Source organism: Rhinolophus sinicus, chromosome 16 (genome assembly GCF_057876585.1).
Source record: "Rhinolophus sinicus isolate RSI-liver-muscle chromosome 16, RSI-T2T, whole genome shotgun sequence".
In the NCBI taxonomy this organism is placed as follows: Eukaryota; Metazoa; Chordata; class Mammalia; order Chiroptera; family Rhinolophidae; genus Rhinolophus; species Rhinolophus sinicus.
The window spans coordinates 108017435-108044166 of record NC_142516.1 but is presented as its reverse complement, the minus strand read 5'-3'; the positions used below and the strand labels follow the sequence as shown (position 1 = coordinate 108044166).

The 26732-nt window shown below is 42.7% G+C and overlaps 1 protein-coding gene and 1 long non-coding RNA gene across 2 annotated transcripts in view; one reads left to right on the top strand and one right to left on the bottom strand.

The window, feature by feature from the left end:
* The window catches only part of FOXO1 (forkhead box O1), a 90887-nt gene that overhangs the window by 27826 nt on the left and 36329 nt on the right, over nt 1-26732 (bottom strand). The gene's annotated exons all lie outside the window — the stretch shown is intronic.
* Nucleotides 6369-9488, top strand: LOC141571057 (uncharacterized). The gene is made up of 3 exons (XR_012495556.2): nt 6369-6883; nt 8932-9028; nt 9107-9488. It is a non-coding gene; the product is annotated as an uncharacterized LOC141571057 (long non-coding RNA).

The following is a 26732-nucleotide window of genomic DNA, read 5'->3' as shown; positions in this document are numbered from 1 at the left end:
AAGTGACTGATGAGTATTTTACACTAAAGAAACCTCACACATTCCCATCTATTCTCATAAACAGCTCAAACCAATTCTCATCAATTCTAGACAAGAAGAGACTGGCATGAAATTTACATTTTCTCACCAATCTAGGCCTTCCTCACCAACGACGTGAAATTTAAAAAAAATTTTAAAACATCACACAAACACAGTCAATATTATTTTTGGAAACAACTTTCATTTCCATTTCAATTTACTTAAAATTCAAAATTTGCTAATAATAGAAACAGTATGTAAGTGTCACTAAAACCACAAGTTCCTGCAAAATAAAATACAGTATTTCAGAGTTAAATTCAAGGACCTGTGTTGTAAAATATTTGGTCTTTGTTACTCTCAGCATTCAATTTGTGAAAAGGAAACATGTTCTAATTTGGTTAATTAACCCCTAACATAAGTCGAATAATGAACGCTGCTGCCTCCTAAATAAATCAGAATAGATTAACAGAATCCACTGAATTTATTCCTTTTCAGGACAGGTTTCAGGGCCACCACTGTAACTCTGTCTGGAAATTAAGGAGGAGGAAATGCACTTCTGCATGTCAACAGCAGAACAGTTCTCAGGAGTCCCATTGTTCCCCCGTGCAGGCAGCTCAGCTGTTCTGAACTGGCGAGTCAGACAGGAAGAGCTGTCAGACTTCTGAGGCTGGTCACTGGAGCGCAACTGGACAAGACCCGAAGCAGGTGTTTGAGGGGTGCTTGGACACAACGTGAAGACACAAATACTAGTGACTTGAAGGGTTACAATGCTCTTACTCTTTTATCATAACTGGAATCAAGAAGTACGTTTTAGTAAAAGTCTGCAGTTTTTTCCTGTGGCAGCTTCTCCTCTCTCTCCCTCCTGCTATGGCCCAGACCCAACTCCTCCCAGTAACAACAGTATTATTTTACAACCTCTACAGCAAGTCTGAAAATGTAACAGAGATTCAAAAGCAAAGCTGTCATTTCTGTCCAAGAGTGATTATTCCAACACAGTGACAAAGAGAAGCCCACTTGGATAAACACAAAACCTATTTTCACAAAACAAGGAATTGGATTAGACTAGTAACATCTAATAACATCTAAGCCATATGATGCAAACAGAACACTGCGAGGAATTTACACCAGGGCCTACATGCCACCGACAGGGAAATCCTCTCCTTGCTGAAACTCTTGGGTCCCTTCTTACATAATGACTCCTGGCAGTTACCATCCCGAAAATAGTTTTCTTTCCAAAATGACCATTACCCAAATCCCACCCCTTCCAGAGTTAAAGTAACTCTGAGAGAAACATTCATGCATCAAGGTGCTGAATGAGACCGAGATTGCCTTCCGTGAGCTCTGAAGGCAGCCCAGCTGGGAAGGAGGAGGTGTAGGCAGCAGCCAGGAAACCCTGCTCGGCCTGGTGTCACTAATTAGCCCAGTGACCTCAGGCACAGACTTAACCTCTCCGTTACTCAGACTCCTCTAGTAAATGATAGTCTTCAAAGACCCTTCAACTCCTGGAAAAGTTTGTTAAGTCTAAGAAAACAGGACCCCATTTTAGTAATCCAGCCAAGCTTGAGGAAATAGAGGGACCTAAGCGTACTCTGCAGGAGGGATACTAAGTATTGCAAGTGGTAACCCAGCAAGAACTAAAATATGGAAACACAAGAAACAACGCCAACCCAAAAAATCCAACAGATGAAACTTCATTTTCCATCTCCACGGCACAGCGTATCCCAGCAGTCTCCACACCCAGAACGCGTTACGTTGCTTCAGATCTGCTGAACGGAAGGCATGGAGGAGCTGGTGGGCCTGCAATTAAGTGTAAGCAACAGACAGAACTACTGATGCCTTCTGTGCTGTTTTTGTTTTTTAAGAAAATCAAATTGTTTGGGGGGAATGGAGTGGCCTTAATTTAACTAAACATTTAGCCTGGCTCATGACAAATTTTTATTTAGGCTATCGCTTTATAAGTTGACCAGCAAAAAAAGGTCAATGAAGTTGACCTTTGTAAGTTGATCATTAAATAATCTACTTCATGATTACTCTCCTCTTCCTTTTATTCCCTTTTGGTTTAAAGGTATCAGGTATTGCAACACACACACACGCACAGACGTATGCACGCGCGCGCACACACGCGTAGGTTCTGGAGGACCTGTGGAGAGATGGGGCACGGCTGATGGAGGCAGGATGAGTGAAGCCAAGAGGACTGGCAGTGTCAACAGCGAGATGACCACTCAAGGAATTCATCAATATTCCATCACTTCTGCTCTGCAAATGAACAGAGACACGGAGGCCCTTCAGCCCACACGTGAAAAGGAGGAAGGGGGAACAGTGAGGAATCCAGGAGGGAGCACACAGTTTGAAAGAGGGCAAGTTGGGAGCTTGCTGGTAACAGATGGCGTGATGCAGACAGCTTCCTAGTGGCGCCCACCTTCCGGACACATAGCACCATGACTAGGTCCCAAACGTAGTCCAGACAGTAGCTCAAATGAAGAAGGGAAGCTGCCCAAAAAGAAGAAACCATCACTGGCAATGCACGTCAGCCAGTCTGGGCAGAACTGCAAACCAGATGGAGAGAAACTAGAATTCTGAGCAACAGAAGCCCCAGAGATGAGGAGTGCAGGGTGATGGGAGGTTAGTGCAAGGCGGCCAGAGGCCCAGAACAGGACGCCCAGCGCTGCCCTTGCCCAGCGGGCCGCCCAGACCCTCGCCAAAGACAGAGCAGAGGGAGGCTGACGAGGAGCAGCTGATGCGGCCCATACACTGAGACACCACAAAACCATTCAAGGCCACTTTGTAACCTTAACTACTGTTTTGTTAGTTTTGCCAATCATTTCCCTGGGACGAGTGTTAAATATCTAATTGAAAGACTGGATTTAAAAGTCAGGAAATAGTTTCTTCTTCCTTAGAGGGCAGCAAGAAACGCAGTTCTTTTTGTCTCCCCGGTCTCAAGGCCCATCTGAAGAGATGCGGCGTCTGGAAGACCCTGCATAGCAGCCTCTGCGACTCCCTGAGGACGCCTCCTGATACATGGGCCGTGTCACCCCCCCTCCAGCCACCCGCTCAGCTGGGCTCAGAATTCCTGACACACAGAAACTGAAACAAGGACTGTGTGTTATCTTAAACCGCTAAGTTTTGTAAGACTTTGCTATGCAGCAATTAATAACAAAAATAGCCCATTTCGTTGAAGCCTTCAATATACAAAAATGTAAGCAACTGAAACTAGCATTCCCTTAAGTATGAAGCCACCCAACTCCACATTCAGCTACGTCACCTACCTATGGGCTCAAAGACTTCATTAGGCGCCGGGATTATGACACAGTGACATACCGTCGTCAAGAGCTATCACCACATGGTTCTTTTCCTTAATATTTATCTTTGATGAATAAATATAAGTTACGTGGTACAAAATGTAAAAGATCTGAAAGAAGCCTCACCATTTCAGATGTTTGTATAAATGTTACCCCAATAAGGACACCCTAGAACTCAGGATGCACCCCTTCCTTGCTTAACTTTTTCCAAAGCACTTATCACCATGCCACACGTCACGCTATGCTTATCTAAGTACCACCTCTCCCTCCTGCGGGCGCTGCAGACTCCACGTGCGCATGAATTTCGAGCCCCCAGGACGGCACATGGCACGTAGGTATTAGTATATGAACAGGAGGAACAACAAGGAGATACAGTGAGAAAAGTCTCTGCTTATTCTTGACATGGCGACTGCTGTGGGAATTCTAGATACTAAACTTAAAATACTTTCCATCCAGGAGTTGATATCTGTCAGAGCTCCAAAAGAAACAGGACTTTTCTACAAAAAACACGGAACCTTGCCTTGGTGCTCATCAGATGACAACAGTTGACACAAAAGGCCTTTTCATTCAATGACATTTGTGAAATTCTACTTTTGATAAGAGGTTCCAATGCATATTTTACCTTAAGCCAAAATCATTACAGATATTTCCAAGTGTGCCTGCATCTTCCTCCCAGTCACTAACTGTCTCACCAAGTCTTCTGTGGAAAGACTTTACATTTCGATTAACCGGAGGCCGCGCACACCACGCCGGTGTCCGCTGGCATCACTCCGCTTCTCTCACTCCTCACACAGTCCCACGAGCTGCTGGTTGAATGTCATCTCCCAGGGACAGCACATAACCGAAAACCATGGCAAAGACTACTGGAAACTTTCGGTTGCTACAGCTCAGTAAATCAGCAAAAGCTTCACGAGTAGATTACATGAAACAGATTCTTAGGCTTGCTGAATTCTCAAAGTGATAGCCTCATCCCTCAACACTGCGTACGTGTCACTCTTCCAAGGTGGGTACACCACAGTGTGCAACCCCCATCTCATTTACTCCCCACGCTGCTCTCACCTCCTCCTCCAAAAGCTCTCAGATTAATCAACCCCAGACAAAATTTGAGGACCTATGTACCCACCCTCCATTTAAAAAAAGAAAGCTCATCAAAACTCTGGACACAGAGAATGTTGCTTCCTGCACAGTTTGTTTGGTGAAGTAGGCCTACTGTATCTGAGGGAGTTGCCTTAAATTTTTAAAAGCAACAGATCAATTTCAAAGATCCAGAACAAAGAAGATTCGCTTTTTGAATAGCAGTGAAAGCAGGCAAGAAGAAACACTAAACCAGAGGGTGCCCTGATTATTGCATTCCTCAGAACATTTTCTGAATAGTTCCAATCCTACAACTAGAACTGTAATATCAGGTGACCCCTGCCTTGGAAGTAAGCTCCTGAGGGACTAAAACTCTGCCTTCCTCTCGTTATCTTGCTGCAATACTTAGCACAGTCAGGAAACCAAAGTTTTAGTAACTGAAAAGAACTTAAGTTATACCCTCTGCTTTTAATTTCAATAATCCCAATTCCCAATTTCCAATCCCTTATATTACCTTTCTGCTTTACAATGATGGCTGGTCCTTATTGTTTTGTCATGGGTCATGAGCATTTCTGGGTCTCACGTTATTAAAAATAAAAAGGTACATTATGGTATTATTACAAATCTAATAAGCAGCCATTTCACAGCCTACACAGCAATCATGTATATAAAACTTACACTGCTAATGTATCAACTATGGCACTGGAACAGAAGGAATCATTTTGAATGAGACTATTTAAAATCTAAGACTCAAAGAAAAGGGGTAGTAAACCTTGGGCCACAAATATAATACAATAATTAGAAAACAGTGCACTCCCAGGGTCTCAGGCAGCAGTTTACAATCATTCCAAGATGTTACTGTTTTCTATTCAAGCAACGTGAAAAAGCTTAGCAAGACAATCATGCTGCAAAGAAACACCATTACCACTGTACAGTGTGCTTAGAAAGTATTTCAAGTTCCAACTTGAACCCTAGTAATAAATAAGTAATACAAACTACTGGACATCCCAACCTAGGAGCTGGTTCTAGTTATAACACAGATAAAGAATTGGGAAATTTTAATTTTTTTGTTGTTTCCTTTTTTTTTTTTTTTTTTCAATCTTTATTATATAAAGAATCCTCTGGCATCCAGTAGAATCTGCCCCAATATAAGAAAAAGTCAGGACTTGGGATCCTTCCCTGCTCCTTAATTAGAGGTTTCATTGGCTTTCAAGTGGACCTCAACTGGCTCGGAAATAATTTACGCTGAGTTAGACATTGTAAGCTGTCCTGTCACTGTTACAGAGCTCTGCCTGAGGTCCCCTAAGACAAGCGCTGACTCAACAAAAAGAAAACCACAATAAGTTAAAACTGAAATAAAATGATCCAAGATTTCCTAATTTCTCTGAATTTGAAAAGGATTTAGTGAGCCTTCCTCCCTAAAAGGGTGGGGAAAGAGAGGCAATATTTCATAAAGGGGTGTCTTCTGCTTGAAGCACCTTCCAAGAGAACAGGGCAATCATCAAGCGGACAGTAATATAAAGTCCCAAGTTCACCTCTGAGTCCTTGAACATGACTCTCCCTCCTCCTTGAACAGTTCATGGGTAGGACACAAAAAAGCCCACTTCTGTGCTCTTTCGGAGTCTAAGGGGGTCCGTGGAGGCAGGACGAGCCCAGCAGAAGGCAGGGCCGTTGGAGTGGAGGAGAGAAGGGGGTGTCGGGAATGTGGGCAGAAGAGCTGGCTGGGCAGCATGGGATGGGATGGTGAGGATGTCTGGCTGTTGGAATCCAACACCTTCACTTGGGAGTGAGGACAGAGGCCGTGGTCCGGCAGGGATCGAGCCCAGGCTGCCTGAATCCATGTCGGTCAACGACGAGCGGCCGCCATGGCCTACGGCGCGCCTTCCTGTGTGCCCCTCACACCCCCCTTGGAAGGAGCACAGGAGGAATCAGGAGAGAAAGGGCACCGCAGGGAGAGAAGCCGCTAACACAACTGGCTCATGGGCTTCTATCTTCAATGGTACCTCATGAGTTATTTGGAATTTGGTTCTTTTTATACACTTATTAAGAGAGCAGATAAATGAACACCCTACTAGCTTTGCATTACAAATGGAACACAAACTCAGTACAAACAGAAAACTGAGTTGGATAAATTAAAGATTTAATAAGTCAGACTTAGCCAGAAATGGCAAAACGCTCCTCAATGCTAAACAACTACACTTGAGACTTCAGTTCTTTAGGCCCCTGCTCTAAAAATGTAAGAGTTCATCCTTGAAACAAGTTTAGTAGAGAAGGAAAAGGCCTCCACCCAATAAGGTTAACCATGAACTTGGATGGGGCCAAGTACCGTAAAAACCAGTGCTTCTCACACTTCAACACGCAGAGGAATCACTGAGGATCGTGTCAAAGTGCAGACCGTGTCAGCATGAGCTCATGTCAGGCCTGAGACTGGAACAAGCTCCCGGACGGACGTGCTGATGCCCCGGCCGGTCCAGGGGTCCAGGGGTCGCGCTGTAAGTAGTGAGGCCATAAAAGGCAGGAGGTATGAAAGCCTCATTTCAAGGTATGTTTATTTCACAACTTGGACTGCTGGCTACAAAACAGTAACATGTGAGCCTTTTTCCTTTGGAGAGTGACAGGCTCTGTTCAAACATCAACATCATTTCTTTGGGGGGAGGGGGAAGGGGTTCAAGTCCAATAAGTAAGTAGAAAAGCATGCAGTACATTGCACAGTGGTTATTTAATACAACAGAATTTGCCCTGGGCTTAGGGAAGAAGTCTCAGCCTGTGTTTGTCACACAACAAAGGGACAGTGAAGGCTGGTGGAGTTAGGGAACCTGATTTAAATCCTCGAGTGGCCAAATGAACCAAGTGTTCATTTGCATGAAAGCTAATCTTTCCTTAAATGAAAAGGAAATCTGCTCTCAAATGGACACTGCATTGTTTTCCAGGAGTCCTGAGCCTTTTTTTCCTGACAGCCCACAGGCGAGCCTGGGCCAAGACCATGGAGCAGGGCGGCTCTAATCCACACACATGACTACTAATACCCGACACCATTTCTTTTCGTGGCCCCATGTGCCTTAGTAAAAATGTCAGCCTTCTGAACACTACCCTCCAGTCTTTGTGGGCTAGTCTGTATTTGAGAACTTTAAAAACTAGTCTTAGGAAGTGATGTGGCTTTGGTGATCTTGACTCAAATCCCCGCATTTACGAGCTCTGTGACCTTGGGCAAATGACTTACGCTTTCTTCCTCTGCTTCCTCCACTATAAAACGGGACAATAGGCACCTGCCGGCAGGAAGGTTCGGGTGAGGTCACGTGTCACATACTCCAGGCGCCCAACAGCACAGAGGCTGGCCCATGCGGCTCAAGGGCGGGAATGCCACTGCCACCGTCAGGACCACCTTCACCAACTGCCCAGTACCAATGGTGTACGCATTACAGTCTTTCTTTACTGAATACCACAGTGCTTAGATCAGTACAGCGAAATCGAGAATTATCAGTGATGTTTAAAAAATGGGTGTGACGTACATGTGTTGGAATGTGGACTCCCTGAGAATGCAGCCTGCACGCGTATATTTAGCACACGACAAACGGGGCTTGGTTGGCCGTCTCATCATCATGAATCCCCCCGCCTTCCCATCATGTGCTCTCACCCTCATTCTGTCTGAGGACGGCACTGTACCCCAAAGAGGAGGAAGAGAACCTGTCCCCTCCCTCCATCTCCCCATTACCGTATCCTTCCTAAGCCAATAGCAATTCACCTCCCTCCACATGGTGTAAAAAGGAATGGACTGCCCTCCTCCTGCTAGTTTCACACTGTAAGGAAGACCATTACACCGTTATTTACAAATAAGTGCATGTGATTAATGCTTTCCCGTTCATACTCTTTCCGTGGATATTATCTTAATCCCAACAACCCCCTGTGAAGCATGACAATAGGACTGCTATTCTTATTATCATTACAGATAGTCTGAGAGTTTGATGTGATGTGAGAGAAAAGTTCGCGGCCACCCCTTTTTGCACGTGTGCTCTCATTCTCCTAAGGCAGAGATCTCCCCAGTGAGAGCGTGGCAGGGATGTGACAACATCTTCGTTATTGGAACCATTTACGTAATCCAATTACACGCACACACTCCTGACAGAGCACACTGGAGCCCACGTCCGCCGGTCTGAGCTGTGCCCCTCTGAGTTACTAAGATCTGCCAACCTCAGCCCATCATCGGAGGCCCTTAACCATAGCTTTAAAATGGTCTCCTGTGTGGGACTGTAAACGGCAACGCCGAGTTACGACGGAAGCCGAAACCCTGCATTTCCCCTCAGTGAAGGGTCCTCCTTTTGAGTTTGCACCTCCCTTCTGCCAATTCAGGGCCGTCTAGAAGCAGCCGGCCTTTGAGCACGCCCCCCAAGGAGCGTCTGAGACCCCTGTTCACCAGTGTGATAGCAACGCTTTCTCTGCCCTCACCCCCTTCTCAGGCTGAATGGGCCTTTGCAAAGGGATGAGAGGTGAGCTACAAAATCTTCATTAAGTAATTTAATAATGTGTGCGTCTGGTACTTCAGTCCCAAACAGAAAGGAATGCTCCCGGGTGCCAGTAGGCAGAGCCACATTCTTCCCGTCACCCTGTGAGGCCGGCCGGCTGACAGGTTCTGCTCTGGGGTAAGTCCTGTCTCTGATGGCACTGCTTCATCCAAGGGGAGGATCTCATCTTCAATTTGTAAGTTGGATTTTTCTCAGTTTCAAATCACAGGCTGACAGAGGTCAAAGACTGACAGTGTATAAAATCATCCTCTACCGAGTCCAGAATGTGACAAGCAAAAAGGAACAAGGTAATAAAAGAGGTTGCAGTTCAGAAGGGGAATGGAAATCTACCACAGTCAGTGGCAGAACATGAGGGATGAAATTGGCTCTTCAAATAGCATACAGCACAGTGATGGTTATTCTGTCAAGTATCGTTCACTGAATACAGTGACAAATGGAGAAGGGCTGTGTCTTGCTGGGGCTATTTTTCAGTTTAGTTTTCTGATTTTATTTTTTATTTTTAAGAAACGGCATTCACAAATGATTCCAAGTTATTTCTAAAGTTCTTTCCCTAAAATTTCTGACTGAATTTGTAACCATTTCCACCGATATAAAAACAAACTAATGAAATCAATCAGGCTTGCCCACTAGCATGAAAAAAAAAAATCACACAGCTCCCATACTTGAAAAGAAGAGTTAATACTTTCTCGACTGGATTCTTTCAAGAATATTCACACAAATATGGTTCACATGGTCATTACCCACCCAAATTTGTGGAGATTTTATGGGCCAAGTTGTTCTTGTTTCGCCCTTCATGATGTCACATCTCTAAACCGGAACATACCCTTAACTCTGTGCTACGCCAAGTTCGGGGACCAGCACCACCACCTGGGATCTGGTTACAAATGCAGAACTTCAGTATTCAGCACAGACATACTGAGTCAGAACTTGTATTTGTACAGATTCCCCAGGTGATGCATGTAAGAGGACGCCAAAAAAAAATGTATACACATCTTAAGGAAGGAAAAAAACTATTAAAATCGTAATAATATCTACCAACAACAAAAGATGAATAAACGTTTGACGTCTGCAATACAAGAGGTGCTCAAAGTGGTCACCATCAGCGTCCAGACACTTCTGATTACGGCGAACTACTGCTTGAGCAACGTTGACCAAAGTGTCCACTTGTATACAATTTATTGCCACCCCTGGTATATATACATTAAAGCCTGCTAACCACCATCTCATGAGACGTTTTATTTAAAAATCATTTAAGCCTATTTTAACAGCTCTGCTAAGAAAGTCTTCCTTACACTGAATTGTATTATAATATGCTGTCCCATTAGTCCCACTTCCGGATGCTTCCCTGGCAACTACAATACTCGCAGAAATAACTCCAATCTTAAGCTTGTTGTGTAAATACTTTTAAAATAAACTCAAAGTGCTTTTTCTGATGTGTACAATGTGTGGGGGGAAATCTTTAAGTCCATTACAAGCTTTCCATCACATGCCACACACGCTATTTCTACTGATAATCAAAAATGTACACTACAAACAATACAAGCAGGTACCCACATTAAATCAATAATAGCAACAGAGCAACACACATGGCAATAACATTTGAGTGAAGAATGTAATACAAAAAATGTCTCCAAGGTCAAATCCTTTACAAAATTAGTCTAGCTGGGGAACGTCCACTACACCATTCAGAGTGGGAAAGACAACTGTGTCTAACTGAAAGACTTGGCATTTTCCCCACGTGCCAGTCTCTGTGCTCAGCGTTTTAAATATTATCACATTCAAGCCTTACCTCAAGCCTTACCACAAGCCTCGTAAGGCGGACACTGTTTCAGTCTCTGTTTCACTGAGCGTTAACTTACATCTACCCAACCAGTGAAATCTGCTGTGGACAGCTCCATGAATTTTTATATTTGTATGGCCCTGTGTGACCACCATCCGTATCATTTCCAGGCCCCTTGCAGGAGGCTCTCTCACACTCCCCTCCCCAGTCAGCCAGCAGCCCCTTCCCTACAAGTAACCACTATTCTGACTCATAGCACAAACACTAATTCTGGTTGTTTACTGAAATTCATAAAAATGGAATTGTGCAGAATGTACCTTTTTGAGCCTGGCTTCTTTACTGAATAGTTCTAGAAAGATCAGTGTGGACAGAGAACAGGAAACGCCTAGCTGGAGGAACAGAATGGAAGGTGGGCTGGTAGAGGTCTTTGTAGGAAAGGAAGCTGGAAAAATGGGTCTTTCAGACGGTGGGTGGCTTGAATGTCTGACAGTGTTTGAGGAGATGAAGGATTTGGTGTCACAGCTTGCCCGGAGTAGAATGAAGAAAGAAGCTGGAGGCAAGCTCAGGTAGTGGGCCAGGTGAGGGGCGTAACAGCCACCGGAAAGGGGAGAGGGGCAGAACTCTGAGGGAGCCTTCACCGGAATCTCCACTGTGGAAGCTGGAGTTAATGAGCAGTTTTTCCACAGCTCCAGGATCAGACTGCTGAAATAAAGGCGGTAGTGCTATTCAAAAAATGATGGAGTCGGGAGGGAAGACCAGTTTTAGGGAGGCAGGTAAGTTTAAGGCAACAATGAGATGCCTATTCAGTTACCAGCTAGTTGACAAATTAGACTAAAACTCAGGACAAAACAGGTCGAGATGCACGTATGGGAGGTAAAAGAAGGAGACAGCAAGAACTCAATGGGACTCAGAAACCATGTGCTTGTATCAAAGCAACTGGCTGAAACCAGTGAGAAGAGACGACCAAGGAACAGTGAGAAACACAGGACTGAATCTTGCTGAATACTCACATTAAGTAAGAAAAAAAGAGTATGTAAAGGAGGAGAAGGAGAAGGAGGAAAGAAAACAAAAGAAGGGACAGGAATAGGATGGAAGATAAAAAACCAAGAAATGCTAGCATAAATTTAGCCAACAATTCCTGTAACAGGCATTCAATTTAAAAACATTTTTCCTCAGATGCAACCATTGTAAATGCTGAATCAGATTCTCCAAGAAAATACAAGGTACTTCAGAAGCTTCATTAACTCTTTCTAGCATCATCAAAGTATTGCTTTGCAAATTACTGTCTGGATAGGCTAAACTTCGTAAATTATTGTTTGGGCTGACTAAATAGTAGCCTAGTACTCTGAAAGAGTTAATGTAGCTTCCAAACTGTCTAATTTACTCCTAAAGTGCTTTTCATATTCAAGACTCTAATTCAATTTGCATATCACTAATGATGATTTAAAGGCAACCCACTAAACTGGGCATTAAAATTTCTGTCGAAATTGAATCTAATAGATTTTTATTCAGACTTCCTAATCATTGTAAATTCTAGATAATTAACAACCAATCAACAAGTGGTTCTTCCTCAAGAAACCCATACAAATAAAAGCTGAAAAAGGAGAGAAAAACAGAAAACCTGAGATCAATGTCTGCCCAGTAAGGTGTTTGGAAACATGAACTTGAGGTGGGTCCCGTCTGTGTATAAAATTAACCCACAGGCTGACATTATCACTCAATCCCCCCTTTCCTTCTCTACATTCATTCCCACCCCCCACCCCACCCCCACCCCCGTCACCAGACTATAACTTCTACAACGTGACAATTTATAAATGCATAAAACCCAGTCTTTGGGAGACGTTAAATGAGAATCCCTAAGGTGAAGTATGTTAGTTTTCTCTAAATGATGATAACATGAACAGAGGAATTTAGCTTTTAACTTGAAGCTAATTTTTATCGGCTCAGGTCACTTCCAGTTATGCTGTCAATAGTCATATTTTACATTATTCCCTGACTGAACTTTATCAAAAAAAGGCAAGTTGGGAAGTTCTATACGTAGCATTAAGCAGTGATTCTTTTAAAAGATAACGCATAGAAAATGGAAGCATTGCTAAAACATCGTTTTGTTTCATTAAAGAAAGACGGCTGAGAAGATGGCTGTTAGCTGAACCTACTGTGGTAACCATTTCACAGTACATGTAAATCAGACCTCATGCTGTCTGTCTGCCTTAAACTTACACAGGAAAAAATAACCCACCTTACAGTGATGTCAACTATTTCGCAATAAAACTGGAAAGAAAAAAGAAACATAGTTGCCTCTTTCCCCTAATTTTCAAATTTTCTTTGATGATCGTATTTTTCAATTATAAATTGAGGTGAAATTTGCACTATCAACTCTCCAAACAAATCTGAACACATCAATCTTCTGAACTGACCAACACACTAAACATTTACTTCACTATACTACGATTTTGGAATTCCTATTAAAATTTTCAGTGGTTAAATGGCTTTTTGTCAGACTGCACTTTTTCGGCACATGTTTTCAAAGATGTAACTCTTGCTTTGCTATTCTGAAAAAGAGCAATAACTAAGCATATCTTTGTTCAAGCATAATTTTGTGATTAACATCTTCACTTGACAAATGCTTTGAAATGGAAAAAGATTCTCAGTTCAGACCTTTTATCTAATCTTAGAAAAAAAGTCAAAGATCTATCTACATTTTCAAATATTAGAGATTAAAAAATAAGGAGATTGGAACTCTAGACAGGTACGGATGTCCTTGTTAACAATGAAATTATATACACATAGCTTTCAGGGTCATGAGGCATCGCTTGAAATCACACACAGAAAAATTCACAGAAACCTCAGCAAAAAGACAAGCATTCTGCTTTTCTTTTTCATTTTTCAGTTTCATCACGATAGAAACAAATAAGATTAAAAAATTTTAAACTTTGTTTTTACTAACTACAAATTAAATAACCAACCTACACGTTAACTGTCCCTAACTTTCTGAAGGTGAATCTGAGCAAAGACATGGGGACATGAGCAACCAAGGAACAGCGAATCGCAACATATTCTCTGGCATTTAGTCATTTGCAAACAACCAAGTCTGCTGTACAGAGAAATTTTCAAAAGGAATAGGTATGTAAGATAAACAAAAGCTTTCAACAGAAATTTGAAAAGCTTTCCTTCTCCTTCTCTCCAGTCTCACTTTTAAGGACAAGAAAAAAATTTAAGTTCAAAGCATAAAACTCAGCACAGATCCCTTGAGGATTAAATGTGGAGGATGGGGAAGATGCACAAGCAAAGTACATGATAAATGTAAAAGACAATGGAAGTCATATAAGCAACACAAAAGATTATTTCAAACACCCATGGAGAGATACTTATCTTCAACCGCTAACACAGCTTTTGTAATGCTCATGTTTTTCTACATAAAATCATTTAGATTTTTTTAAATGTTTTAATTTCATCCCAACACAATGCATTCTATCAGCCCCTAACACACCACCTTTGGCCATGATGGAGTGCCCATCATTTAAGGCTTTTTCCAGGACTTGTGCCAGAGATTTGGGAGTACATTAACAATATATCATTTTTAGTTGACACATGTAAAGATGGTCCCAAATACAAAACAAAAAAGCCATACTACAAAGCTCATCTATTTCATAAGCAAAATTTTCTGTATGTTATTCACACTACCTGAGAATTGGTACACTGTTCAAGGTCCCCATGGAGAGGTAGCTGTGTGGGGGATGAGTCAGGGACTAACGTGAACACCACAGACACGCCCATACCACACACTCAGCTCACCCACGCACTGCCCCCTCAGTCACGCGACAGCTACCCTCCGTGAGGCCGTTTCCTCAGTGTTCGCTGAAGGCAGTGGCAATAACCCAAGTCTCTCTCAATGTCTTACTTGTGCCTATGCCTTCTATTTGCATTTTAATCTTCGAGCAGCACACACTTAAGATAAATCTATCATTTCGATATAAGGTAGTAAGGAGAAACGATCTAGCTCCCAAATAAAGTAGGCTAGAGGTGCCTTTTGGCAGCCAATGCTCTTAATGTCAATGAACACGAGGTCAAAACAGGTTTGCTGTCCAGTCCAACCCAAGCCAACCCAGACCAACACGCCAGTTGGTCAAGTAATCAAACAAAGGCACGTTCAAGTACAGAATATTTTAAAATGTTATATAAGCCTTAAACATTTACCTTAAAAATGTACTCGTAAATGTGCTTGAGAGAAGGTAAAAACTTTCCTTGGAGGCAAGGTCCCTCCGGCTGGGCTTCTAGTCTTTCTTACAATGCACTGTCACCGACGATTTACAACTTTGATTTCAGAGTGGAGGGCTCTCCCTAAGCAGGGCACGGCTGTCCAACTACAAAATTCTTCGTGCTTCCCCAGAGTCTTGGGACTGACCACACCTAATTTATCAGCAATTTAAGTCTTTCCAAAGTGTTCCATTTCGTTTTCCTAAAGATAATTATTTCATTCACATTTAATGGGTTCATTTAATATTTAATTCATTTTTATGAATTGGGACAACAAGTACCACTGCACAGACATGTCTGAAAATGCATAACCGAATTCCAAGAGAAATAGCAACTAAACCGGTGTGCGCAGGGGAGCGCAGGCAGGCAGCGCCACATGCACCAGGGAAGGTGCCTCACGGAGAGAAGGAAGAGCACGGACATGAGCACTGGTGAAGGGCACCGGTGAGGACGGCGGCTCCAGTGGATGCTGTGTTACCACCAAGATGACCCTAAACAGGTCTGGGCCAACGACTACATCCAGCGTGGTTTTTTGGAATGTTTGATTTATGTTGAATGTGAGTTTGCCTGAATTGTTTCAACTTCCACTAAAAAAAAATAAAATAAAATAAAATAAAGACCTGCAACCCAAGAGCATGAATATTAATGCTTTCAATGTGTAAGAGTTGAATGTTACTTGTTCCGACAAGTCCACCTTCTGGCAAAGCTGCAGAGATTCTGTATGTGCACGTGCATGTGTGTACACGGTGATTAACGTGCACATATGACCGCACACGGCTCTCAATTATCTCATAATTAGCTTGATGCCAGATCGTTGTTAATCTTCCTAGGCTTTGGAATACATGGTATATGGTCTGTATGTAGTTCTCTAAGCATGTTTACCTTCTGTTTTTTGCTCTTTATACCTACATTAGAATTGATTCAGATGCCGTCAGCCCAGTGTCCTGCTGGTAACAGGCAAGGACATCAAGGCCCCAGCACTGAGGAAAGGACAGGCAGCTCCACAATCTACATTGTAGATGACTAAAAGGCAACACTACGCAATCACCACAAGGCTTTCTCTGCTGGAAGCTTTCTTCTTTGAAACGTCAGGCAACACTGGTTCTAAACCAAACAGCTCTGCATTTGCTCACATATTTGTAAATATTACTGTCACCCCTAAAAGCATCCCTATATAGAAGAACAAACCACACACCACTAGGTTAAGGTGTTATTTTTTTCCAGATAGAAACCAAAAGTGTATTTATTTAACTTTACAGAGGGTGAAACAGCTATATGTTAACTCCTTCCTAAAATCCAGCTGCTTCCTGTTTGACACAAACTCTTTCCCCCGGTTCTTACACTGCTTCAGAATTTGCTATGAATAATCACATTTGTTAAATGCCATAGAAACCTGAAGTCTGTTTCTAGAATTTAAAAACTTGTACATATTTCTTGATCTACTAAAAACCAAACAAACAAAAGTGGGTAGTAACGTTCTTCATCATTTTCTTTAAAAACATGTGATTTAACAGTTTTTAAAACTGTAAAATGCGTACTCTGAGTTTCTAAGAGTAAAGGAACAAGCATCCCCAGGAAAAGGAATTATAGTCAGTTAAGTTAAAGTCCTTGTAACATGCTTTTAGGTGGACAAAAATTGGTAACTCGAACTTTCCAATGACAATTTATATATAGTTTTTATCCCTACCCACGATCCAGGCCTCATTTTTAGTCAGCAAAACCACACACTGGAGAAAAAAGTCAGTACTAAAAGTCAGTCAAGTACACGTCTACAGGAGCAAATAATTACACAGAAAAACAAAACTCTTCAAATTCACTGCTTGATCATATAATTTTATTCCCTGATCAAGGAACAGGCGGATGCTTCCAGGGTATTTTGAGGATAATCCCGATCTGTCTGCAGACGCTCAGTCACAATGCTAAGCAGTCCAGTGTCTCAGCTGGTCTTACAGCTCCGACAGGATTACTGTCCGCAACACATAGGAGGAATTCCTACTTAGTAGCTTCCTGTTCTCGAGGAGAAATGATGGCGACAAGGCCCCCACTTTTCCAGCATTATCGCCGGTAATCCAGCTCCCACTGCACTGCGCTCCTCACTCAATTCCCTCTACACACCACCCTCTCCCCCCACCATCATCATCGTCCCTCTGTTCTGGCTGCCCCTCCACCCTGAATCTCTTCACTGCCAGGCCCAAAATACAGCACCAGCCTGTTGAAATGCTACCTACACTTCAGCACTCACCTTAACTGCAGGCCATAGTTTTCCTGCTGCTTGCAACCCAATGTGACCTTTCGAGCTCCTGAAACCCAAGGTACTTACTCCCTTTTACATTTCTCTGCTCACTTGCCCTATTATAATACTCCAGCATCCGTTGCCAGCTTCTTAAGGCAGAGGCTGTACTGTGTCATCATCCGCTGCACAAAGGAACAACTACCATTGCTGATCAATGGAGACGCAGAGCTGGCAAAACAACCAACTGGTGTGAAGAAGGTGCCACAAATTATAACAAAAGTGCTGCCAACACTAACCACTAAGAGATGCCTCTTAGTATCAGTTGACAAGTGTTTAAACCTTGTAAGAATGAACCTAATCATCTAGAAGATGTACATGGGCCAAACAATAATAAAAGTACCAACAAACCTGGGACAATAGGAAAGACATTCTGACACAACACAGTGGAATCTACTGAAAGGCACGGTCTGCTCAACCAAAACACTGTAAAAACAATTTTTTGAAATGTTAGATAGCGAGATGAAGCAACTATAAAAACTGAAGATCAAAATAACATCCATCACTTTAGTGACCCCGGTGGCTGCAAACATACCAAGTTGCCTGTGTACCAAATGGAGATGACATCACCTGTTAACAGCAGAGACTATGCCACACCCATCCTGTCACCTGAAGCCATCCAGCCTCAAACAGACTATTTCCAGGAGTAGCACCATCTCAGAAGTAGCACACCAGCTCTGTCAGCTCATGAAAAGGTTAAAAGGAAGTTTCAAATGACCGCACATCATGTTCTCTATTTTTTGGAAGGGCGGGGAGAGGCGTGTCCGACTGGGCCTGTGGGAAGCTGTGGAAGGGGCTGCCCATGCGGGACTCTCCTCACCAGCGTCCCTGTCCCTCCATCCTTTCCCAAGCCATCCTGCCACTTAGGGGCCACATCCCCGCCCGGCTAGCTTTCTGCCATTCCTATTCCCCACTTTCTGAAACAAGCACATGTGACCACATCCCCGACCCAGCTTTAAAACCCCTCAGTGGCTTCCTTGTTCCATCAGGTGAAGATCAAGTTTATGCAACAAGGCTCTCGGGTCTGCGCCGCCTGTCTCTGCAGCCTTGCCTCACCTGCCTCTCCCTTCAGACTTTGTACTTGGGCTCCCCAAACATTGTGCCACTTCAGGTTTCCCAAAGGCTCTCCATAAAGCCCTCCAATTTCTTCCCCCTGAGAGAGGTCCCTCTGTCCCTTCTGACCAGAGGTCACTGCTGCCTCCTGCACGTCTCCCCTGTGCCTTGTCCAGGCTTCTGTTACAGGACACATGGTGCTGCCAAGTGCAAGAACTGGAAAACTGGAGAGCAGTGACCGTGTCTCCTTGTTGCGTACCCTGTGTGCCTAGCAAAACGCAGAGACACAGCCAGCAGTCAGAGTCCGTGACGTCTGCATCCCGGGGGCAATCCCAGGACCACTGTAATATTCCAAATCCCCAGAGGCAGACAACGAGGCGTCCTAGTCACCAAACAGGAGCTCCAGGAAACCCACATTGTTCTTGGAGACACTTTTACGCTATATCCGCACTAGTTTCCCATGTGAGGCTTCTTACTTCATTTGTTCCAAATGTGCTCTACTGCATGCCAGGCAGTGTACTAGGCTGGATGGATGAATGAACAAGAGGGAGAGGGGCGAGTGGAGGGGGAGAGAGGAGAGGGAGGAGATAGGCAGGCACCGTCTCCACTCTCAGGGAATTCAGAGCCTACTACTGGGAGAGTGTACAACCCCAAATACAGCATTCAGCAGTCATTACTCCACCTTATTTAGTACAGTAAACACAGATAATAAGTCCCTATACACTCAACACTTTTATGCTCATCCACTATTTGACCTTCTTTGGCTACTAAAGTCATTTTTGTTGGCCTGGGTGTTTTCCAAGTTTTACACCCTTCTGATACTTGGCAACATAAAGGTGGACTGGAGGTGCCAATAAATAAAACGTGCATTTTACCAATAAGGAACGAAATCTCAATTCTAGTGGTAGAAGGAACTGCAGCAACAGACAGTCCAACATCTTCATCTTACAGAACAAGGGCCATAAGACAGGGACAAGTTATGTGAACGCCTAGCGTCTCCCAACAGGTCTCTAGTTGAACCAGATTTGAAATCTAGATCTCTTAAATCTCAGCTCCATTCTCTTTCCCTCTCTCTTGCCCCTTACATGATAGTAAGGAGTCCCCTGTGATATGTTCAATTTGGCCCAAAGTCACATGAAACGCTGAACTGGTATGTCCTGGGGCAGAGGAAACAACAAAAGTCAAAGGCAGCGAGGTACTACATTATATAATCTTACCACCAAATGCTCCTTCAGCTGCTAACATTTTTAGCATTTGTGGTAAATAGAACTGTTGGTCCCAGTTGTTCCCATGTAGTTATTTCCATGGCCTCTGGCTGGATCAAGTTCACTTCGCTACTCCCTGAGTTCAGGCTTGGTTGGCCATGTGACTTATGTTGGCCAAGGAGATGCTAGGGAACCTGACACAAATAGGCTTGAAAGGAACTTGCACATCAGACATCATTATAAGGAGAACAGATAGTTACTTACCTTCCAGCCTGGGCCTCAAAGTAAGAAACAGAGTAAGATGCCCCAGGCAACTTCGTACATGGGAGCAAAAAATAAATGCTTATTGGTGTATAAGCTACTGAGATTGAGGTTGTTACGCAGCAAAGCTGACTGATACAATCTCTTATCCTTCAAGTCAAAAATGGGTACTTCTGGTTATCTGTCACTGTCGTATCCCCTCACAGCATTAACTCCCTATTAAAGTAGCAAACACCTTATTCTTTATTTCTGTTTTACTGATTTCTCGAGGCCATCTTTTACTTGAATTATCTTCAGAAAAGAACATGTCTTTAAATTAAAATGTCATCCAAATGTTTTACTGATTCTGAAGGTAGGTATTACGTAAGTGAGAGCAAAATGTATGCTTTCAGTATCACCTCAGGAAAAGCCTCCTTCTCTCCCTTCAAAGCAATAAGATTTGTCACGATCACAGTTAATTTATTAAAGATAATTTTCAGCTTATATGATGGATCCTACAGCTAGGTGGGAAGGGAGTACATGTATATTTCAGTGCAGGCACCGAAGATTTTTAAAAGGCTGTTCTAAAACCCTCAGCTGAAATAAATATTAAAATAAAATGATTTTTGATATTTTTAAAGGTTTCTAAATCTGAGTAACATTAAACAAATGTCCTTCAACTTAGCCTTTTTCTTATTCCAGCACATAGCTCAATGTTCTTAAAACTACTCCAATTCAATTAGTTATTATCATAATTTTTGAAGCTCAGTAGACTTGAAATAAAATTACTTTTGTGTGACACAACATATAAAGTCATCTGGAGCGTAGAATACCAAACTGGAAACTTGTTCATTTTTCCTTCTGCTTGCCATTACAAGGTTAATTTATTTCCTTTCTTTATTATTCTTTCTGTATTATAAAATGAGAAGGATATGCTTCCTTTTGAAAGGATGTAATTCCCATGTTTTATATATCAGTACATGTACAGAATTATACACGTGCACCTGTTCGTGTTAAGTCCATTTCTGCAGCACCAGAGAAAATATCTGTTTGAAAGAACCTATCTCTTGATGTCAAAACAGTTGGTGATCTTCTTTGAAAAATAAAGGCTGGTTTGCTCATTTTGGACTAGAAAGAGTTAATCAGCATTTGACCAGGAAAACAAAGTGAAACACTCCTCCCAGTTTCTGAACCAAGACCAGGAGAAAAGCACTGTCTTCAAGAAAGACTAGATTTACATATATTCAAATTGATGTCTGAAGACATTCTTCAGGGAGAAAAAAATATGCCTCAAGGCCAAAGCTTTTTAACCTGGGGCCTATGGACAGAACTCAAAGGATTTAGTAAACTTGGGGGTGGGGGGGAACACATTTTTACTTTTATTAACCTCTCACTGAAACTTTGCATTTCTTTCCATTATGAAAACTAGCAATATGAGCAGTACCTGTGGCTCTGACACCAATGGAAATCTGGTACCTTCACATTACAGTTGCTGTCAAAAATTCAAACTAAAACTTACTTGTGATGCAAAATTACAATGACTCGCTACTAAATCCTGTTACAATTTTAGCGTATTGATAAAGCACATCTACCATATGACAATTTTGATAACTGTATTCAGTAAAACTGGTTTTCTCTGCAATCCCATGTGTTGCTATTAACTAAGGATATCAGAGCAGGGAGAAGACGAGCACATTGGGGAGAGGGAGGAGATAACGACATATATATGTCTACAACAGTGAAATTAAAAAATGGTAATTATGGTGAGGCATCTGTCTATTTGGCACCATCTAAAACCGGCAAGTAATAATTGTACAACAAGGGGGTATTTAGTGTGTGAGGTTTAGGAGAGCGAGCCAGAAAACCTAAAGCATCCAGGTTGTAAAACACTGTAATAAGCAGGTAACCACAGGCCCAGCATCCAAGTTTCTGCCCTAACCTGTTCCTCATGATTATGATTTTACAACATCCCAGTGTCAGCAGGTTCACTGTGAGTCAGACCTGAAATAATAAATGGCTTATTTTCCATCCTGATGGAGGAAATACATCATGGCTCATTGTGGCTCACTTAACTGAGGCTGTTTTTACAGGAAAATACAAAAATAACTAAGTCATCCCGCCTTAGCATTTTTATTTTAATTTTTTTATTAACAAAGCTCTATACTACAATCCACTTGGAAAAGAAAAGGCATGTTTTCAATATAAGCTATAAAAACAATACCTCACAAACATCTAAAAAGGAAAAATAATACAAACAGTGAGAAAGAAAATAAGTTTTTGATCAAAAAATACCTGGTGGCCAAGATAACCAATTAAATGCATCCACTTCATCAAGATACAGGGCTGCTTATTTAAACTGTCAACCACATGATAACGCCGTCAGCAACAGCCAAAATCTTTCACCACCACTTGTTAACGCTGCCAGGTTTTATAAAACTACATTTATTTATACACAGACACATACATACATTCCAGAACCCCAAGCCTTAGTTATTACAAGTTCTCAACTAAGTTAGGGGGAAGGTGACATCATCACCAACAAGAATGCTTATTCAGTGACACATATACTGCAGACTGTAAAACCCCTCATGTCTGCAGACACAGTAACTAGAATGAATGAGTGGTAGGTACATATATCCTAGGAACAATGAGTTTGTTCTGTCCTGCTATTCAAATATATTCTACGCGAACTTATGGGTTCCAAAGACCACTGATGACACCACTTTAGAATGTAATTTTGTTTGTTACCCAAAATTGTGCTAGAGCAGAGTCAGTACATTTAAAAAAAAAAAAAAAAAAACTGTTTTAACAAGACATCATCACTATAGCCAATATTAGGTACATACAGTATACATGTCAGGATATGACCAATTAATTTAGAATTATATAGAAGGTTCTCAGCGTATAATACATGTGAAAACAAAAGAATCCGTACTCAGTTCTGCTGATGAGTAAAGCGGTCATTCCATCCCTCCTCTGTGAAAGGACACCGAGGTAATAAAGCCCGCTAGGAGCTCCCACTGACTTACCTGCCCGTTCCCCTCTCACTTAACTCTTCTCGTGCCCCTAACACAAACGAGGAAGTGGCAAAAGAACACACATATAAAGGCAAACAGAAGGAGCTGTATTCTCGTGTGGTGTTCTCGGTGTTCTCGCTGTCACGTACTCGTTAAGTTTTAAAAGGCAGACACCACGCTCTTAAAGCCCTGTTACCTCCTTCCTGCCATCACAGCTATAGTGTTATTAACAGTTAAAAAGAAAAAGAAAAACGAACGGAAGGAAGCAAGGAAGGAAGGAAGGAAGGAGGAAAAGAAGAAAGGGAGGAAGGAAGGACCCTAAGAACGCGGACGCAGGCTTTGCCCTGCCTTCTGCAGGAACCACCAAGGACAGGGTCAGCAGGCTCTTTGAGACCTGCCAGAGAAGGCAATGGACTTGAAAGTTCCAACTCTCTATCTTCCATTTATTACCGTGTTTCCCCGAAAATAAGGCCGGGTCTTACACAGTATATCCCTGAAAATAAGACCGAGTCTTAAATTAATTTTTGCTGGAAGGAGAACTGACTCTGGGTGATGAACACACAATGGGATTTATAGATGATGTAATACAGAATTGTACACCTGAAATCTATGTAATTTTACTAACAATTGTCACCCCAATAAATTTAATAAAATAAAATTTAAAAAAAAAAATAATTTTTGCTCCAAAAGACACATTAGGGCGTATTTTCAGGGGATGTCTTATTTTTTCATAAATCTACATTTATTCAAATACAATCATGTCATCTTCTTCTGGAACATCGTCATAACATATTAAATGCGTCCATCTGGCTGACGATCTTAACTGGGGCTTATTTTTGGGGCAGGTCTTATTTTCAGGGAAACACAATAGCTGTTCACACCATGGAGTCTCATGGACAAAATCTGGGCTTCACCACATCTCCCATAAGGTTCTATGAAACTCAAATGGGATTATGGCAGGCGCACAGTACACCACTGACACTCAAATATTAAAAGAATGTGCTGTTTATAAGGGAAAAAATGTTATAGGGTTGCCATGAATCTACAAAATTAAGTACCAGGATGGCACCTCAAGTTTCCAACCTTAAGGAAACAAAGGATTCTTGATATCACACACACACACACACACACACACACACACACGTGCAGGCACACCTCAGATTTCTTTCAAAAAGTACATTGAACCTACAATTTCAATGGCCAAGATATTTTAAAGTCCTAAGGCACAAAATTTCTTGCTTGTTTTTTTTAAGTCAATTCCATTACTGGTGTATCAATTGAGCTCAAATTTTAATGGTAACTTTTTAAAGAAGAAATGACCTACAAACTCTCTTTTCCCTTTCCCCATACTTCTTTCATCAGCAACACGGAGGCAAAGAACTAAACTTTCACCAGCCACAATTTTAAGAAATCTGCTAGATGATCCCAATTATTTGAACCTTGAGGTCATGGTTAAAAAGAACACCTAATGCACGGAAACTCTTATTTCTCCAATGAAACACAGCAAAGTCAAAAATACCCTCTTTCTAGGGTGTTGAGGGCAGGGCCTGTGAAGAACAGATAGAAGTAGAGAGTGAAAGGTCAGTGGCCTGTCATCTCTCTCTCCCTTAGGCACTGAAGGATGTGACATAGTTACATGTGGTTTGCAAGAAAGAGGCCTCCTCCCTTTACGATCTGCTGCTCCAACCCTTCCCCAATCTAAATCAATTTTTATTTTCAGTTTGGTGTTTAAAGGAAAACCAGTTACCACACACAGAAGGACTTTAAGTCTGAGGCTTTAATCACATCACAGTGTGCAACTTCAAAGTTACAGCTCCCACAGCAGCTCGGCTCCTGTGCCATCTGAGTGTGACTGTACATGGCCTCTCCGGTGTGAGAGCTCAGTCTCTCCGGTGTGAGACCTCGCTGTGTGTGTGGGCAGTGAAAGCAAGTCACAAGCACTATGTGAGTTTCCTGGCTCTCACTTGGTTGAGTGTAAGCGGGGCGTTAGCATCTGTATTTAAAACAGGTCCCCAAAGAGGAAGCACATTAAGGTCACTTAAACAAACAGGAGGAGCTGGGGCCACAGCAGAAGCATCTGACTGCCTGCCTGACTGCCCCGCTTTCTCAGCTGCATAGTCTTCCACCGGGATCCTGTGACCAGGCCTGACAGCACAGCTCTCACAGGATTCAAAGTTGGACCCTCGTGGCTGGTGCAGTAAATGGCTCATTTGTCTTAGTGCCAGGGAAGAGCATTAACACAGAGAAGAGAAAGTAAATCATGCTCCTTCTTAAAAAGAAATCGGCTGGCATCCAGCCCAGCATTTGAAGTAGCGGCAGTTACTTTTTCTCTACCATAGTGGTTTCCAAAGGTATTTTCCAGCAGTTCTGGTTCCTGATTTCAGTGGCCACTCTATTTCAGGAATAAGTACAAAATTCAATACAGAGACAAATGTTGGAAAAGCCCCAGGGAACTAACTTGGCACCAGTGGTTACGTGCAAGTTCGCTCGGCCCTGCCAGGATGCTTCTAAAAGCCAAAGGGTTTGCTTGGTCCCCAATGTCCCATCTTCTCCAGTGACTTCAAATTTTGAGGCTAGGTACATATAACCACCAGGGTACGTGCCGACCATGAGCTAAGTCCACTTTAGAAAGGCAAGGGCACTAGCGAGAATATGGCCCTCCTTTTCAAAGCTCAATCCTGTAATACCGTGTTTCCCCGAAAATAAGACCTGGCCAGACCATCAGCTCTAATGCGTCTTTTGGAGCAAAAATTAATATAAGACTCGGTCTTATTTTACTATAATATCAGACCGGGTCTTATATTAATTTTACTATAAGACTGGGTCTTATATAATGTAATATAATATCAGACCAGGTCTTATATTAATTTTTGCTCCAAAAGATGCATTAGAGCTGATGGTCCGGCTAGGTCTTATTTTCGGGGAAACGTGGTATGATGGCTCTACATTTAATTCACCTGAAAATGCTACCCAGAAAGCGGCCTACATGACTCCAGGTCACTGAGACTATAGAAGACTTGAAAACATAGCCAGTCCACCTCATTTTGCAAATAGGAAAACTACTGAGCAGAGGGGGCAAATCCTCATGCAGAGGGTTTTATTACTGAGCATGCTGCTGGCGAGAATGAGGCTGGAAGAAATGCAGTGCTGGGCCCTCCAGAGAAAACGTGCACGTATAGCAACAATACCCTTCTTACCTGGTGGCCAGCTTTGCATCAGCCTTGGTGTTTAGAAAACATTTAGACCATGTGAACAAACGTGAGCCAGAAAGTCGGAGCAGACAGAAAACGATGAAGGCAGAGCGCTGATCCACAGCGCGCGCACAGAGATTCCTCAGATCCTCATCCAGACCCCGCTGGATTTAAACTGTGTATAAAATAAGGTCAATTGTTTAACACACTCCATTGTGCTCCTTATCTCCTAAGAACCTCATTCCTTCCTAGCTTGTGGACCACGTTAAAGTAGCTAGGAGACCAATCAACACACAGTTGAGATGTTTCAATGGTTCCAGAGGGTACTGAGACAGAACGGGGGTGTTCGCAATGACCACCCCCAGTCACTCCAGTAAGACAGAAAACAGACAGTGAAGTCAGAGGTATCGGAAACGTACACTCATGTAACAAACACTGGGCACCTACTATGTCCTGGGTTCAAAGGAATGAACAAGACAGAAAATGCTTCTCCTTATGGAGCCCCAGCTCTACAGGGGAAAAGACCAGCAGAACACATGCAGTAGGTCGGGTGGCAATAAACGCTCTGAGGAAAATATAAGCAGAGAGAAGAGGGGGTGGGACGCACTGGGGATGAGGGAAGCTACAGTTGTCAAGAGTTGTCAGGGGAGGTCGCATGGAAAAGGTGACATCTGAGGAAGGGAGGGAAGAAGGAAGTCAGCCATTCGGGTATCTGGACAAGAGTGTTTCAAACAGAGGCAAGGGATGGTGCCAAAACCCGAGGCGGGAGGATGCTTGGCCTGCAAGGA